Source organism: Lithobates pipiens, unplaced genomic scaffold (assembly GCF_037356315.1).
Source record: "Lithobates pipiens isolate NorthernLeopardFrog02 unplaced genomic scaffold, aLitPip1_a1.2 Scaffold_27, whole genome shotgun sequence".
Lineage (NCBI taxonomy): Eukaryota > Metazoa > Chordata > Amphibia > Anura > Ranidae > Lithobates > Lithobates pipiens.
The window spans coordinates 112,578,752-112,596,348 of NW_027507788.1; positions in this window are offsets into that span (position 1 = coordinate 112,578,752).

Genomic DNA, 17,597 nt, shown 5'->3' on the forward strand with positions numbered 1-17,597 from the left:
GTGGCTAACACCGCTCAATTTGACAGTTGGTAAAGTGGTGTGTGACAATGGTGCCAATCTGCTTAGCGCATTGAAACAAGGCAAAATTACGCACGTGCCATGCATGGCACACGTCTTAAACTTGGTCGTGCAGCGATTCGTTGTCAAATACCCTGGGGTCCAGGACATCTTGCGGCAGGCAAGGAAAATCTTGGTCCATTTCAGAAGATCTTACACGGCCATGGCTCGCCTTGCTGACATTCAGCGGCGACACAATCTGCCGGTCAGATGTCTTATTTGCGATTGCCCGACGCAATGGAATTTAATCTTCTATATGCTTGATAGGCTGCTCCAGCAGAAATGTGCAGTTAACGTCTACCTGTATGAACTCTGCGGCAGAACAGGTTCTGGGGAGCTGGGTTTTTTTTCACCACGCCAGTGGCTGCTCATGCGCGATGCATGCAGACTTCTGCAGCCATTTGAGGAGATCACCAAACTGGTCAGTCGCAGCCATGGCGCCATCAGTGACATGGTACCTTATGCCTTCTTTATGGAGCGTGCATTGCGTTGTGTCATTGATCAAGCTGTGGAGGAGCAGGAACGGGAAGATGAGGAAGTCGCAATGCTGGATGAATTCCCAGGGGGGGCTACTGTATCTGAGACAAGTCAACAACAGGAGCCTGAAGAGGAGTCAGAGGAGGATGGTGCCACGGCGGATGAGGAGGAGCAAGAAGAGCATGCTTTAAACCTTTCTGGGATCCCTGTTGTTGTGCGTGGATGGGGAGGAGAATGAAGAGGACGACATTATCCTGGATGATGAGCAGGAGCCAGGCCACCACAGCGCATCCAGTTTAGTGCAAATGGGGGCCTTCATGCTCCAGTGTTTTAATAGGGACCCCCGTATAAAAAGCATAAGGGTCAAGGATCAGTACTGGGTGGCAACGTACTTAGACCCCCGGTACAAACACAAAATGGCGGAAATGTTACCGCCGTCACAGAGGGCTGTCAGAATGGAGCACTTACTTCGAGAAATGCTGCATTCTGCTTTTGCGTGCGCTGACAGAGGAGCAATTCCCACTCCCAGAGAAGGAGTTGAGGGTACCAATCCAACAGCGCCTGCAAGAAGAGGCCGGTTTGAAGATGTGTTGGTGACTTCGGATATGAGGTCATTCTTTCAGCTGACCCATCGACAGGTGTCACCCGGATCCAGCATCAGGGAATGCCTAGAACGTCAGGTGTCTGACTACATCGGGTTAGCGGCGGACGTGGACGCTCTGAGGAGTGATGAACCCCTGGACTACTGGGTGGGCAGGCTTGACCTCTGGCCAGAGATTGCCCAATTTGCAATCGAACTGTTGGCTTGCCCCTCGTCCAGTGTCCTATCCGAAAGGCGTTCATCACAGCAGGGGGGATTGTGACCGATAAGCGTACTTGCCTAGCTCACGACAGTGTTAACTACCTCACATTTCTAAAAATGAATGAGGCATGGATCTCGGAGGAATTCAACACATGTGACCAGTAGACCATGTATATGTCTATAAACAATTTTTTTAATCGAGCACACAGACCTTCTTTCTTCATTTGGCTCACTTCCTTGTCCAAAAAAAGCACACCGTACTATATGCCCGTACCCTCCTGTTTGAAGAGGTTGAGCGGTGTCATATTTCTACTGGGGCTGCTTATTATGAGGGGCTCCCACCATCCCTGTGCTGTGCTGACTTCCTCCTGGGGCTGCTTATTATGAAGGGCTCCCACCATCCCTGTGCTGTGCTGACTTCCTCCTGGGGCTGTACCTCTGCTGTGCATATTATGAGGGGCTCCCACCATCCCTGTGCTATGCTCATTATGAGGGGCTCCCACCATCCCTGTGCTGTGCTGACTTCCTCCTGGGGCTGCTTATTATGAGGGGCTCCCACCATCCCTGTGCTGTGCTGACTTCCTCCTGGGGCTGTACCTCTGCTGTGCATATTATAAGGGGCTCCCACCATCCCTGTGCTATGCTCATTATGAGGGGCTCCCACCATCCCTGTGCTGTGCTGACTTCCTCCTGGGGCTGTACCTCTGCTGTGCATATTATGAGGGGCTCCCACCATCCCTGTGCTATGCTCATTATGAGGGGCTCCCACCATCCCTGTGCTATGCTGACTTCCTCCTGGGGCTGCTTACAGTGCAGGTGTCAGTGCTGTATATCATGGTGCTGGTGTCAGTGCTGTATATCACGGTGCTGGTGTGAGTGCTTTATGTCACGCTGCTGATGTCAGTGCTCTCTATCACAGTGCTGATGTCAGTGCTGTATATCACGGTGCTGGTGTCAGTGCTTTAAGTCACACTGCTGATGTCAGTGCTCTCTATCACGGTGCTGCTGTCAGTGCTGTATATCACGGTGCTGGTGTTAGTGCTTTATGTCACGCTGCTGATGTCAGTGCTCTCTATCATGGTGCTGGTGTCAGATAACTCTATCACGGTGCAGGTGTCATTGCTGTATGTCACGCTGCTGATGTCAGTGCTCTCTATCATGGTGCTGGTGTCAGATGACTCTATCACGGTGCAGGTGTCATTGCTGTATGTCACGCTGCTGTTGATGCACCCTCTTCTTTGCCTACCCTGACCTTCCCTCTACTCCATTTCCTTCATGCGCTCCACAGTCCTGAATTGTCACAACAATTTCACATATAAAAAAAAGAATGCTTGTAGTTGTCAATCCCAGATTCACCTCATACATGCGTTATGTCATTGGCCATGTGGTGGGACTATGTTTGCACAGCTAGTAATTATTTTGTGGCTGCAAATTTGACCTGTAGGTTTGCAAAGTTCGCCTCCCATTGAAGTCAATGGGGCCCGCCGTGAGCGTTACGGTCCGCGACCTATCGGCCGCGTTCGCGGTCCGCGTTCGCGAAACGTCCCGTCGGAAGTTCGTCCATCACTAGTGGGGATTGCAGTGAAAGATATTTAGAGATTTTGTACGGGGTAAAATACCATCTTAAGGACATTTTTTGGGTTAGTTCCCAATGGTTGGCACATTTAGAGGTTTGGTATATTGTCTCAAAAGCTGATGGCCATGAGTGGGTAGTAGGGATGAGCCGAACACCCCGGTTCGGTTTGCACCAGAACTTTCGAATGGACCGCAAATTCGTGCAAACTTTAGAACCCCATTGAAGTCTATGGGAAAAAGTGCTAATTTTAATGGCTAATATGCAAGATGTTGTCCTAAAAAGGGTTTGGGGACCTGGCTCCTGCCCCAGGGGACATGGGTCAATGCCTAAAATGTTTTGAAAATGGCTGTTTTTTCGGGAGCACTGATCCTCCATCCCTACAGCCTCTCTACAGCACAAGAAGCAGAGGCAGCCTCCCCCCGCTGGCGCGCACATGGCGACTCAAACTCCAGCCTCGGCCCCGGCAACGGTGGAGGAGGACCGCTTCCAAGCCCTAATGCAGGCTATTTCTGGCTGCAAAATGGCCCTCAAGTCCAAGATTGATCTCCTGCAAACCGACTTTGGGTTGATGCGTCGAGATATTGACAAATTCCGGGAGAGGCTGGGGGATGCCAAACGCCATGTGGGTGATTCAGAAGATGCCATTAGGGAACACTGCCTCCCTTCACACGTAGCAGGTACGGGTGAAGGTGCTGGAATCCCAAGCGGAAGACAGCGAAAATAGGAGCAGGAGGAACAACCTCCGAGTTGTGGATCTGCCTGAGGGAGCGGAGGGGCAAAACCTGGTGGCCTTCACAGATAGGGATGAGCCAAACACCCCCTAGTTCGGTTCGCATCAGAACTTTCAAACGGACTGAAAATTTGTACGAACTTTAGAACCCCACTGAAGTCTATGGGATTGGAACGTTCGAAATAAAAAGTGCTAATTTTAATGGCTAATATGCAAGATATTGTCCTAAAAAGGATTTGGGTATATAGAGGTATATAGATTTCTTTATATGTCTTCTCTCCTGGTAAATTCGGTCACCTTCTCCTTTAAATTTTATTCTTATTGCTCCATAGGACCCAATAGATTATTAGAGAGGGAATACCATAGTGTAGTATTTCACAAATAGCATTTATTAAAAATTTTCATACACAGGGTACTCACACATTAATAGATAGAAAAAAGCCTTTTTCTAGTAATCAGCAGAAAGTGCATCCACAGTCAGCTTCCTTCCCGTCCCTACGCGTGACATCACATCACATGACTTCATCATTCTTCCCCATTTTATTTTTTATTTTTTGCATTTTCTCTGCACTTTATCAAAATAGTAATTTTTTAAGAGACTGTTTTTAGTTACTTACCTTTGTTCACTTGATTTTCATTTATTTGGATTCTATCACCTCTGTGGTGTGTTTATTTTATTTTATTTAATGTAGCACTTTGCACTTTTTGATATTATTCAGTAGACATTTATATATATATATTTTTATATTACACTATTGATTTATGTAACTAGGCATTATACTTATCACCCTCGGAGGGTTATTTAATATAGGGGCATAAAAGGAGAGAAAGGCAGGCCTCCATCCTCCCCTGACTTCAATCCTATTGAGAACCTTTCCTATTGAGATCCTCAAGCAAAATTTCTCTGAGGGTGGGAGGCAGTTTACATCTAAACACCGGCTCTGGGAGGCTATTCTGACATCTTACAACCAAATTCAAGCAGAAACTGCCCAAAAACAGTTCAATGGATGCAAGACTTTTGAAGCTGCTATCAAATAAGGGGTCGTATGTTAAAATGTAACGTGACCTGTTAAAATGTTTAAAAAGTTAAAATGCTGTTCAAAGTTTGATTGAAATAGCTTTTGATTTCAGTAAATATGCTGCAAACACAACAAATGACAATTTTCAGTTCTTTACAACCTATAAAGTGTTTTGAAACTTACTGTGCATAATAATTTGGAACAGTGCATTGTAAGTTTTTTATTTTGAAAAAAAAAAAAAATGTTTTCATTAGGGGGTTTGTTCAATAAAATTTGAAATGTACTCAATTGTACTTAATAGTTGATAACATGAGAATTATGCTGACTGTTGTTTACACCAATTATTTAGGTAAATGAGAAAAATGTCATTGGCATAATAATTTGGAACAAGGTGTAGTTTCGTTTTAGTTTCATTTGTAAAATACATAATTTTGTTCTGTTATATTTGTTATGTTTTTTCAATAAAGTTTTTATTAAAGTGAGGATTAAGGCATCACATTTGAGAAACAAAAACATTACACGCATAAAGAGTATACGTAGTACAATACAATGATAACTATGTGACGAGTCAATAAAATATATGGCAAAGTATAACAAATAGAAAGTAAACTAGATGATCCTGCGAACAAACAGAGTTAGGCAAGATAATATAAATGACACAGAAATGTGATCAGTTACATAGGGGATTATGCAACAGAGAGCAGTACACTAGTTGAGGGGCCCGTCGAGTCTCCCATGCAGCCGTCCACCCCTAATGGGATCACACTGTGGACGTTTGAAGGGCATCAATCCCGTAAAGTGGTATATGAGGAGACTCAGTTCGGGACATGTGAGAAAACATATGGAAAACTGTAAATAACATACGGACAGGGGTAAGGGAGGGGAAGTCAGCCTCGGGGAGTGTCAAGAAGGTGGAAAGAAGGGGACAGAAAGAGGATGGAAAGGGGATGAAACGGTGTGCGAACACAGGGGATTCATTGCGTAGAAAAGACGTCAGTCTAACAGATGTCCACCAAGGGGAATATCAGGATGCATTTCTAATTAAGTATGAGTGGAGGTATTGGTGCGTGACATAGAGGTTCGAAAATGTATCCAACAGGCCCATTTATTTGAGAATTGTTCATGTTTGTCATGTGCTTGATGAATTAATCTCTCCAGTTCTTCTATTCTATCCATCTGCCGAAGCCATTCCTCAAAGGATGGAGGAGTATCGGAGCGCCAATGACGTGGAATGCATTGTGTGGCTGCATTTATCAAATGTGGGACTATTGAGGACTTATAAGTTTTATATGACAGTGGGGTGTGGTGTAACAGGTATTGTGCCGGGGAGAATTCTGGCTGATAAGTCGTGATTTCAACTATTGTGTCATGAATTTTCTCCCAAAAGGGTTGAAGTGTAGGGCATTCCCACCAAATATGCAAGAAATTTCCTACTGGGGCATTACAGCGCCAGCAAGCAGGTGGGACATCAGGGAATATTTTGTGAATCTTATCAGGAGTGCGGTACCATCTAGAATATATTTTGTAGCGATTCTCTTGTGCGGAAACGTTAATGGACCGCTTGTGAATGTGATCATAGATGCTTGCCCATTGTTGTGTAGACAACGTGGTTTGTAAGTCTGATTCCCACTGTTGTATAATGGGGCTCTGCAGTGTGGGTTTGGAGCTCAGTAATTTGACAATAGTGGAAATCACATGTTTTTGTGGTTCTGAACAGAGGCAAAGGGATTCAAACGGAGTTGGGGTAGTGATCCATCGTGATAACGGCTTATGGATGTAAGGAAGTGCCGAAGCTGGAGAAAAGTAAAGAAATTGAAGCGAAGTTCAGGGAATTTCTCGATCATAGCAGGCAATGATAATATTTTCCCCCGATCAAAAAATTGGTAAGCTCTGTAAGTGTTGTCCTGAGGCACTTCATCAGATATATGCGCGACAAGTCCTGGAGGGAAGTCAGGATTTGAGGAAAGGGGAGTTAGCGGGCCCTGCGGTGCATTGATTTGTAGAGATCTGCACGTTTGGTTAAAAGCTTTAATAGTAGGACCTATTAAGGGATGCATGGAGCAGGATGTCGGGATGACTTGCTTTGTAATCCATGGCAGGTGGGAAACAGGGAACGGGGTAAATTCCTGTTCCACTGCAATCCACACTTTATCTTTGCGATGTATATGCCAGTCCACAACTCTTGCAAGCAGGGTGGCATTGTAGTAAGTGTGAAGATCTGGCACACCTAGGCCTCCACATGACTTAGGGAGAATGAGTTTGGCCCAACTCAATCGTGGGGGACGATGTGACCAGAGAAAAGTTCTACACATTGTTTTATATGAGCTAAAAAACGCTTTAGGAATTTTGATAGGAATAGCCTGTAGCAAGTATAGAAATTTAGGGAGGACAGTCATCTTTAGAATGGCTATTCTGCCAAACCAAGAGAAGGAGCCTCTATGCCATTTTTGGAGATCTGCTTGGAGCCGATTGAGAGCAGGGGCGAAATTCAGGTCATATAACCGCGAAAGGTCGGAGGGGATTTTGACGCCCAAGTACAGGAGCGCATCCTTTTCCCAGGTAAAGGGAAAATTGAGGCGGCACTGTGATACTATATGGTCAGGTAAGGACACATTTAGGGCCTTTGATTTGTCGAAATTAATTTTTAGATTAGAAATCGTAGAGAAGGCATCAAGGTCTTTCAATAGGTTTGGAAGAGTCGTAATCGGGTTAGAAAGATAAAGCATAATGTCGTCAGCGTAGGCCGCAATTTTGTATTGATTGTTTTTAATGTTGACTCCGTGAATGGAGGGATTTTCTCTAATCATGCGGAGAAAGGGTTCTAGGGTGAGGACAAAGATGATCGGGGAAAGTGGGCATCCCTGACGTGTACCATTAGTGATGGAGAAGGCATTCGATAGGTGGCTATTCACTCGTATACGAGCGGTGGGGGAGGAATATAATAACGATATCATCTGAATCAATCTGTTGGGTATACCGATGTGGTGCAAAACCGCTAGCATGTAGTCCCATGCCACCCTATCGAACGCCTTCTCAGCATCCAATGATAAAAAGAAACCTTTGTTCCGTGAGGTGGTTAACCAATGATGAAGATTAATGGTCTTAGTGGTATTGTCCCTGGCTTCCCTTCCAGGGACAAAACCCACCTGATCTGGTGACACAAGATTTGAAAGCAGGGGTAAAATACGGTTAGCAAGAATTTTAGCATATAGTTTAACATCTACATTGAGTAGGGATATGGGACGGTAATTTGGAATTAGGGTTTCATCTTTGCCAGGCTTAGGGATCAAGGTAATATGTGCTTGTAGCAGGTCAGTAGCGGCATGTGTATGAGGAGAAAGATTATTAAAGGTATGAAGGAAATGTGGCAGTAGTATATCCGCAAATGTTTTATAGTATGCTGTAGATAGGCCATCTGGGCCTGGGCTTTTGCCTGTTTTAAGTTGCTGAAGGGCGAGGAGTACTTCTTCCTTAGACAGGGGGGAATCCAGCACTGTCCGATCTATAGTCTCGATAGGGGGTGGGGAGAATTTAGATAAAAACTCCCATATCCGTTCCGACCTATCTCCCCTTGTATCTGCCGAAGACTGTTGCGGAAGATTATATAGGGCACTGAAATACTGCACAAAATGTTCCGCAATAGTGTCAGCTTCTATGATGGATTCCCCTTGGGGGGTCACTATTTTATGTATGTTGTGTTTAGCTTTTCTGGTCTGTAAGGCCCTCGCTAAGAATTTACCGGCCTTATTTCCAAATTCATAAAAAAATTTCCGGGATAAGGCAAATTTACGGCGTAGATTCTTTTGGATTTCTTCCAGGAGAAGCTCCCTGGCAGCAACTAGGTCTTTAAGGTGCGTGTCGGCTAAAGAGTGTTTATGTAGGCGTTCGAGAGAATGGATGCGCGCGTACAAAGAATCTAGAAAAGCTTTTTTGCATCTATGCCGTTTAGCTGCTAGGGAGATGAATAAACCGCGTATCACGCATTTATGCGCTGCCCAAACTGATGCTGGTGGCGTATCGAGATTAGAGTTGTCAGAGAAATATTGAAAAAGACATTCCCAAATTTTTACTGTATTTTCCGAGTCTAGCAAGAGAGAGTCATCAAGTCGCCATACCGTAGATCTAGGGCTGCCCTGTACGAATTTAAGGGTGACTGTGATGGGATTATGATCAGAGATCAACATTGGCTCTATTGTGGCTTGGGACAAACAGTGAATGTCCGCCTGTGAAAGGAAGAAGTGGTCAATTCTGGAGTATTTAGAGTGTAGAGAAGAGAAAAAAGTAAAGTCTTTCGTGTTCGGATGAAGAGTGCGCCATGTGTCATGGAGGGAGAGGATTTGCAGTTGAGATTTAATATCCCTCAGAGCGGAATATTTCAAACAGGTTTTGCCATTGGAAGTGTCGAGAGTGGGGGATAAAGGGACATTAAAATCACCTCCCAGAAGGAGGATGCCTGACTGGAAAGAGGTGAAAAGGGCCAGGGTTTCCCTAAAGAAAGAGACTTGTTTGGAGTTGGGGGCATAGATGTTAGCTATGGTGATGGGACGATTGTGAACATGTCCTTTAAGGAATAAGTATCTCCCCTGTGTGTCTCTTAAAATATCAGTAATAATAATGGGGCTCGATCTCGAAATTAAAATAGAGACACCTTTGGATTTGCTTTGGTCAGTGGTCGCGTGATACACCATGGGGAAGTGGTAGTTATGAAGTTTGGGAATGGCGTCGGTTCTGAAATGCGTTTCTTGCAGAAGGGCTATGTGTACTTTTGCCCTTCGCAAAGTATATAACAGTCTGGATCTTTTTTCCGGAATGTTTAGGCCTCTGACGTTTAAAGAATAGAGTTTAATGGTTGGTGGAGGAGGGACTTGTACGGGGAAGTTACCGTCAATGGGGGTCGAGGCTGACATGTTTAAAGAAGGTGTGTAGAGGGGTACTAGTAGGAACAGGAGGTGAGATCAAATAGGGTAGAAGGTAGTGAGGGTGTAGAGGGAAGTGGAGGGCAAGATATGTCAAGGAGATAGAACTTTGCACTGGGGGGAGGGAATGAAGGTCACGGGTTCAGTGACACAAATTGCACTAGATTGTTGTGCGTAGAGAGGGAGCACACACCCAAAAGTGAATACCCACTCAATACCGCTGCAACTGGGGGGTTGGTCTTCACCAAGTCCAACAGAGGACTAAAAATAAAGACTGTAATATGTATAGTAACTCCGTCTACCAAGACTATATAGTAGGGAAGGCTGTTGAGGAGTTCTGGTACTAATGGGAAGATAATGAAATATACGAAACCCATAATGAGACACATCATGAATACGAGCAACCAAAGATTTAAGTGCACAAGTCAAAGACAACGGTTCAACTCATTGCAAATAACCATATAATAAGAATCAAATGTCAAGTTAAGTTGAAATCTCATGAAGGTAAGACTCTAAAATCAGTACCATAACTGTAGAACAGAACATAGGAGGATTACCTCATGAACTAACGTAACATAAAACATCACACAACAAATGCGTAACAAATAGAGTATGAGCTATTAAGCTAATGAGAGGCAGATATCCTGTGAAAAAGAGACCCTCTGTTAGAGCTAAAATCCAGGATAACGGTTATCTCAGAACAGATCAAAAAATGTCTGCAGTCTTTGCCAGGTATAGGAGGATTAGAGCAGCCTCTGAAACAACAGCATATGGCCATAAATCTTACTTTCTCCACCTCAGAGCCCGCTTGATACCGACGTCCGTGCTAAAGAAGGGTCATGCAATGTTGGTAAAACGTATGAGGCGCAATCCCGGAATTCAAACGAGTGTAGCAGCAGTCAAAAGAGGGGCCATGGTGCGGAAAGATATTAGAGACACATCGAATTTAGCCAAACGATAAACAACATTCTCCTGGACAGGGAAGGCAGATCCACGAAGTAACAGGAACGGATTCCAGCATCCATGCCGCGAGGAGACCTGGTGCATGCTGGGAAATGTAGTCCCAACTCGTCCTGCGTATCCTATAGAGCAGATGCCGAACAGGTGCAAGTAGAATCGGACTGAGGCACTGAAGGTAGGTAAAAGAGCAGTAGGAATCCAGGTAGTTCGTTAAACCGACACTATGATAACTGCAGGGTTCAAAGCGCGAAGAAGAATACAGGAGTAATATCTCAGAGCTGCGAGTGAACGCTGCCGATCGCAGCTGAGTAAATGCCTACCTCACATCAGTAATCTCTCCTTGCTCTGCGCGATCGAGGAGATGCGGAAGGGCTGTGATCCCTCGGAGGATTTTCAGAATGACGTGGTGTACGAGCCATCACAGGTGATGGTGACCTGCGCCTGCGGTAGCCAGCCTCTTGAGTGTCCATAAGATCAGGTTGGTACTTCTCAGATCTTCCATGGAGCGGGCGAAAATTGGAGTACCAGTTAGGGACCTCCACCAGTGGAATCCCCACGGTTAGACAGAAGGAAGGTAGATCCTCAGGGACTCTGAGGTGAGCCGAACGTCCCAGGTTGGAGGCAGTGAGGCAAAAAGGAAATTTCCACTTATACACTATGTTCCTATTCCGCAGCACTTCCAACAGAGGTTTTAGTTCTCTTCTGTGTTGCAGGGTAATCCCTGAGAGGTCCTGAAAGATCTGTATGGGGTTAGTTTCATACATCACGCGCTGTTTAACTCTGGCTCCTCTTAAAATTTCTTCCTTCAGTTGGTAGCTGAGTAGACAACAAACAATGTCACGCGGGGGATCGTTGTCTCTGCCTTTAGGTCTTAAAGCTCTGTGGATTCGTTCCATTTCTATCACAGTTTGTGGAGGTCTATCCAATACACTATTGAAGATGGAGGTAACTGCTATAGGGATTTGATCCCCTTCAATGGATTCCGGGAGGCCACGGACACGTAGGTTGTGCCGTCTCCCCCTGTTGTCTAAATCCTCCAAATGTCTTTGCATGTCCCTCATCTGAAGCGTATGGCCATCAATTTTCCTTGTGGACTTGCGAAGTATGAGATCATGTTGATCCGAAGTCTTCTCCACTTGCAGAACACGATCAGAAAGAGCTCTGATGTCCACCCTTAAATCTGCAATGGCCGCCGAAAGGGTGTCCTTGATGTCTGAGGCAATTAGTTTTAGGTCTTGCATACTGATATGTGCCGATGGGTTAACATCAGGGAGTATCTGACCACCGGGATTCGTATTCTGAACGTTCCCGATTCCGGTATCAGTTAGAACGACCTCTTCTCTCCGAGGAGAGTGTGCGGATCTCCCTTGTGAGGAGTTTTGGCGGGCCGGCGCCATGTTTCCCCTTTGGGAGCGGAACATCTCCGGTATTTGTTGGCTGAGATTCCCGGAGTTACCGCGTGGCGAGCGGGATCGTGAGGTAGAGGATGTTCTGGAAGCTGTTCCCATCTTTTGTAGTGCAGATGTAGGGAAGGAACACCTCTGTAGACTGTAGTTTTCGTCTCGGCAAACGGAGCTGAGCAGTTACACGTCCGCCATTGAGCTCAGTCAGGCCACGCCCCCTATATTTGTTATGTTACGTTAATTCATTTTCAGGAAAATGTGTTATTTCTGTAGAGTGTCAATATTCATTATATCAAATTGATTTTGATTTTGTATGTATATTGATTAGATTCGATATTTATGTTTGTATATATATATATATAGAAAGGCCAGTATGGTGGCCTGAAATTATGGGAGGAGCCCGGTGGAATATATAACCAGCCGTCCGCCCGTCTTCCTCGTCGGTTCCGGTGCGCGATACCTGATACGTCAGATATCAAGGGCCGACTATCCTAGACCAGACGCAGTGAGCCCGTTCGTGAGTTCCCGCGTTGTTCGTCTCCGTCTTGACCGTCTTCCCGTTCATCAGCGTCCGTGGGTTTCGCCGTCGGAGTGTCGTCTTACCCATCGAATTTGTCGTTACACGTCGGGCCGGCTGTCGCAGGTAGGGCTTCGGCACCCCCTTTTCGGTTCATGTATTACGATGTCCCATCAACATTCCCTGAACTCACGAACCGCTCGGATGTTTTACTGTGGCTCTCGTACTCATGTCACTGTTTCTACTTTCGATGTAGTCGTTATCACCTTCGGTCGATCACGCCACGTCAGGCGATTCATTCGCAGGTACGACATTCGAAACCGTTCGACTCCCCGAGCATTTCGATTAGTATCGGTCGAATCGTTCGACTCACAGCCGACTGCTTGTTACGACAAAGCAAGCAGTCCGCACGTATCGGTTGGTCTGCTACAGTTCGAATATATCTCATCATTCATGCAGTTGTGTTATGTATCTCATGTCATCTCATTTCAAATCATTTCAGTCCCACTCATTTCTACCGTTGCAAATCATTTCTGTCACTAGCCGCGCTCCGGCGCGAATCCTGTCGCACCTCTGGTGCACCGATTCGCTTTGAAGTGCCCCAGGGTTCGGCCTCATTTCTGTACATGCTCCAGAGACTGAGTCACTCGCAGGTTCACGCACGGTCCCTGATTCTTGTCTTTGTCATGGCATACCATTTCTGTCACTTATTACGCTCCAATTCGAATCCTGTCGCATTTTTCTATGCACCGATTCGTCCTGGTGTGCCCAGCTGCTACGCCTCATTTCGGTACATGCTCCAGAGACGGATTCTTTTTTCGTAACCTGCAGTCCAGTCGTTGAATCCGGTCTCTGTCATGGGATATCATTTCTGTCACTTATTACACTCCAATTCGAATCATGTCGCATTCTTTTATGCACCGATTCGTTCTGGTGTGCCCAGCGGCTACGCCTCATTTTAGTACATGCTCCAGAGACGGATTCTTTGTTGTAACCATCAGTCCAGTCGTTGAATCTTGTCTCTGTCATGGCATATCATTTCTGTCACTTATTACGCTCCAATTCGAATCCTGTCGCATTCCTTATGCACCGATTCGTTCTGGTGTGCCCAGCTGCTACGCCTCATTTCAGTACATGCTCCAAAGACAGGATTCATCTGTTTGGTTCAAGGGCTCGTCCTCTGATTCTTGTCTTTGTCATGGGTTTTTCATTTCATTTCACCTATCACGTTCCGGTACGAATAGTCACATCTGTGTACCAAATTCGTCTCGGCGTGCCCCAGGAATGGCCTCATTTCAGTACATGCTCCAGAATCCGTTTCGTGCTCGGTCACAAGTTGTGGCATGGCGATCCGGATCTCTGTCATGGCAGGTTCTCTCATTTCACTGTCACATACCGCTTCCCGGCTCGGGTCCAGTTGATTCTTCAATGTTTGGATGCCTGCCGGGGGCCTTGCTCCTCGGCCTCATTTCATTATAGATTGCCTCAAAAGGGAAAACACAGCTTTGTTTAGGCGTGTCTCGCTGTTTTCTCCACATACAAGCGTAGACTTCTTGCAATCGTTGCAAACACACATCCAAGCGTAGACTTCTCGCAATCGTTGCAAGCACGCATCCAGACATAGACTTCTCGCAATCATTACAAGCACGCATTCGAGCATAGACCTCTTGCACTTATTACTAGCACGCATTCGAGCATAGACCTCTTGCAATCGCTGCAAGCACGCATTCGAGCATAGACCTCTTGCAATCGCTGCAAGCACGCATTCGAGCATAGACCTCTCGCGATCATTACAAGCACGCATTCGAGCATAGACCTCTTACACTCATTACAAGCATGCATTCAAGCATAGACCTCTTGCAATCGTTGCATGCACGCATTCGAGCATAGACCTCTGGCGATCATTGCAAGCACGCATTCGAGCATAGACCTCTTGCACTCATTACGAGCACGCATTCGAGCATAGTCCTCTTGCAATCATGGCAAGCACGCATTCGAGCATAGACCTCTTGCAATCGTTGCAAGCAGGTGTCCAGGCACAACTTGTTGCAATCATTGCTGGCAGGCACTTCTGGCTTGCTCAATAGATTGCTTTAGGGAAAACCTGGATACCTTCCTAAATGTACGTTGTATTACGGGGTACTTATATTTATAGGTATAGTTGATCCAGGGAAAAAATCCGATTGCCTCTCGAGGGGTCAGGAAGGAATTTTTTCCCCGGCTGTAGCAAATTGGCCTATGCTCTGTTGGTTTTTTTTTTGCCTTCCTCTGGATCAGCTGCGGGCGTGGAATTGGGTGTGTCGGGTTGTGTGATACCTTATTTTGATTTGGTTGGACCGGATGGACTTCTTTCTTTTCCGGCCTGGCTACCCATGAAGCCTACCATAATTCCTTGCAGTCGTTGCAGGCACGAGTCCTGGCACAACTCCTTGTATTAGTTGCAGGCACGCATCCTAGCATAACATCTTGCAGTCGTGGCAAGCACGCATCCTAGGTAACATCTTGCAATCATCGCAAGCACGCATCCAAACATGCATTCAAGCACAACTCCTGTAGTCTTCGCAGTGCACATGCGGTAACACGAATTGCTCACAGTCACTACGTATACATCTCCAGTGACAAACTCCCGGGCAATTGTCGCAAGCACATGTTTAAACACAACTTTTAGTCATGCCAAGGCTCGCGACTTAGCATAACTTCTTGCAATCATTCGTTGGCAAGCACGTTCTCAGTGGCACACAAACTGGCTACACGTCATTTTCAGCAGCACTTAATTGGCCACTCGTCTCCTGTGGCTTTTCTTACAAACCACTCACTGTTGTCTGTCTATCCGTCTCTTCCTTAGGACAGTTGAGTTCAGCTTCCGTCCCGCACCAGGATCATGTTGTCACACGCAACTGGCATCTTCCTGTAGCACGCCCAGGCTATTTCTAGCCAGCGTTCAGCATTTCTTATCCTTACAGTGCACGGAGAGCCATCTGTCGTTACGGCCCATACAGCAAGATCCCCACCACGAGGCATCCAGAGACATCAGCCCATAGCTAACGGCAAACGCTCGCCATCACAACTGCCATCTTTAGGGGCATATTATATCCTCGCATATTCTCCAGTCCAGTCGTCCAAAGACACCTACAGTCCCTACACGGCATGTTGAGTTCGCTATGCGCATCATCCCTCAGGGTCGCGCCTTGTGTCACGCCTATTGGTCTTACTCACAGGATCCAGAGCAAGACCTCAGCCTGGATCCCGCGGCAATAGCAGTCCTTGCTATGCGGGAGGAATTCCTATCGTCTGGGAATGGCGTCTCCCTGTTCATTCCCTCCGTGTCTTCCCTTTCGCCCCAGGTGATGACCGACGCAGCGGCCTCCACGGGCTTGCGGCTGTTTTTTGGCCACCTCCGGCTCGCAGCTCCCTGGCCTCCCCAGTTACTGGCAATTCCTGGCTGCGCCAAGGTGTCCTCTCTGTTGATTATGTCCTTCCTACGTCGACTGGTCCAGCTCTTGTTGTTGTTTCAGTTCAACATCCATTGTTCCTTTATCCACGGTAAGTTCAATCAGGCAGCGGATGCCCTCTCCCGCTTTAACCTTGTCTCTTTTCCGATCAGGTACCCGGAGCCGGACCAACATCAGCAGCTATCCCGGACTGGTCTCAACTAACCCTGGATTAGCCCCTCACCTCCTAGCGGCTACCCAACTTGTCGATCACTCCCTTTCCCGCAATACCCTCAAGGCCTATCAGTCAGCCTGGAGGGCCTTTAACCGCTTCATCACGTATCACAGCACAGTGACGTCCCGTGTCAAGCAAGTCGTAGCCTTCATTTCCTACTGCCACTCGCAGTTGGTGTTATCCGTTAATACGATCCGGCTATACCTGACCGGTGTACAACATTTCACGTCCCTCCAGGACCCTACCGTACCCTCCTTATTTTCTTACCACACCGTTCGTGCTGTTATGCGCAGTGTCCAGAAGCGCCAGCCGTTGGCCGGCACCAAACCACCGCCTTTCACAGGAGACGTTCTAGAACTATGTCAGATATCCTGGCCACTTCACCTTTCGGTCTCCACATGAGTGGCATTTACAAGCAGCCATACACCTGGCCTTCTACGGCTTCTTACGGCCAAGCCAGTTTACTTGTAGTAGCCTCACAGCACGCATGCTGTACAAGCACCACCTGGTCCGATACGAAGACCATTTCATCTTACACTTAGCAGTCTCCAAGACGCAGCAGCTTGGCTCGGGTATGGACATACACTTCTATAAAACCAACAACCGCTGGTGCCCGGTCACTGTTCTCATCCGCTTGTTGACCCTTTTGGCCAACCAACCAGGAACTGGCCCGCTTCTGCCTTTTCACACGAAACCTCTCAACGCAGCCCAGTTCGTGGAGCATGTCAGGATACTCCTGGGCATTCTTCACCTCAATCCTGCTCACTACTCCGGACATTCATTCCGTATCGAAGCAGCTTCTACTGTCTCCCGCCAAGGGGTCCCGGTCCATGTTATCAAGAAATTGGGTAGATGGAAGTCCTCCTGTTTTGCCCGTTACATACCCAATCTGCAAATAGTGATGGCCCAGGCCTTTGTCAAACTCACCCAGTGGCAGTCTTGATTCAATAAAGTGCAACCCCTACCTGGATGTTTTGCCCCCTTATTTTGGCATACCGTACGTTAGACCAGGGCACACTTTCAGGTCCATTTCAAGTAAGCGAGTTTATGTTAACCTTGTTTGTCATCCTTATCCGTATCGGTCTGAGGGCTCTGGACCATAAATAGAAAGGCCAGTATGGTGGCCTGAAATTATGGGAGGAGCCCGGTGGAATATATAACCAGCCGTCCGCCCGTCTTCCTCGTCGGTTCCGGTGCGCGATACCCGCCCACCCATCCCCTTTATCAGGGCATTTCTCTAAGCATACTCCTCAAGTGAGTACTCATTTCACCCATTTCATATTCATTTCATTTTAAGGTATGCCCCCTTATTTTGGCATACCGTACGTTAGACCAGGGCACACTTTCAGGTCCATTTCAAGTAAGCGAGTTTATGTTAACCTTGTTTGTCATCCTTATCCGTATCGGTCTGAGGGCTCTGGACCATAAATATATATATATATATATATATATATATATATATATATATATATAT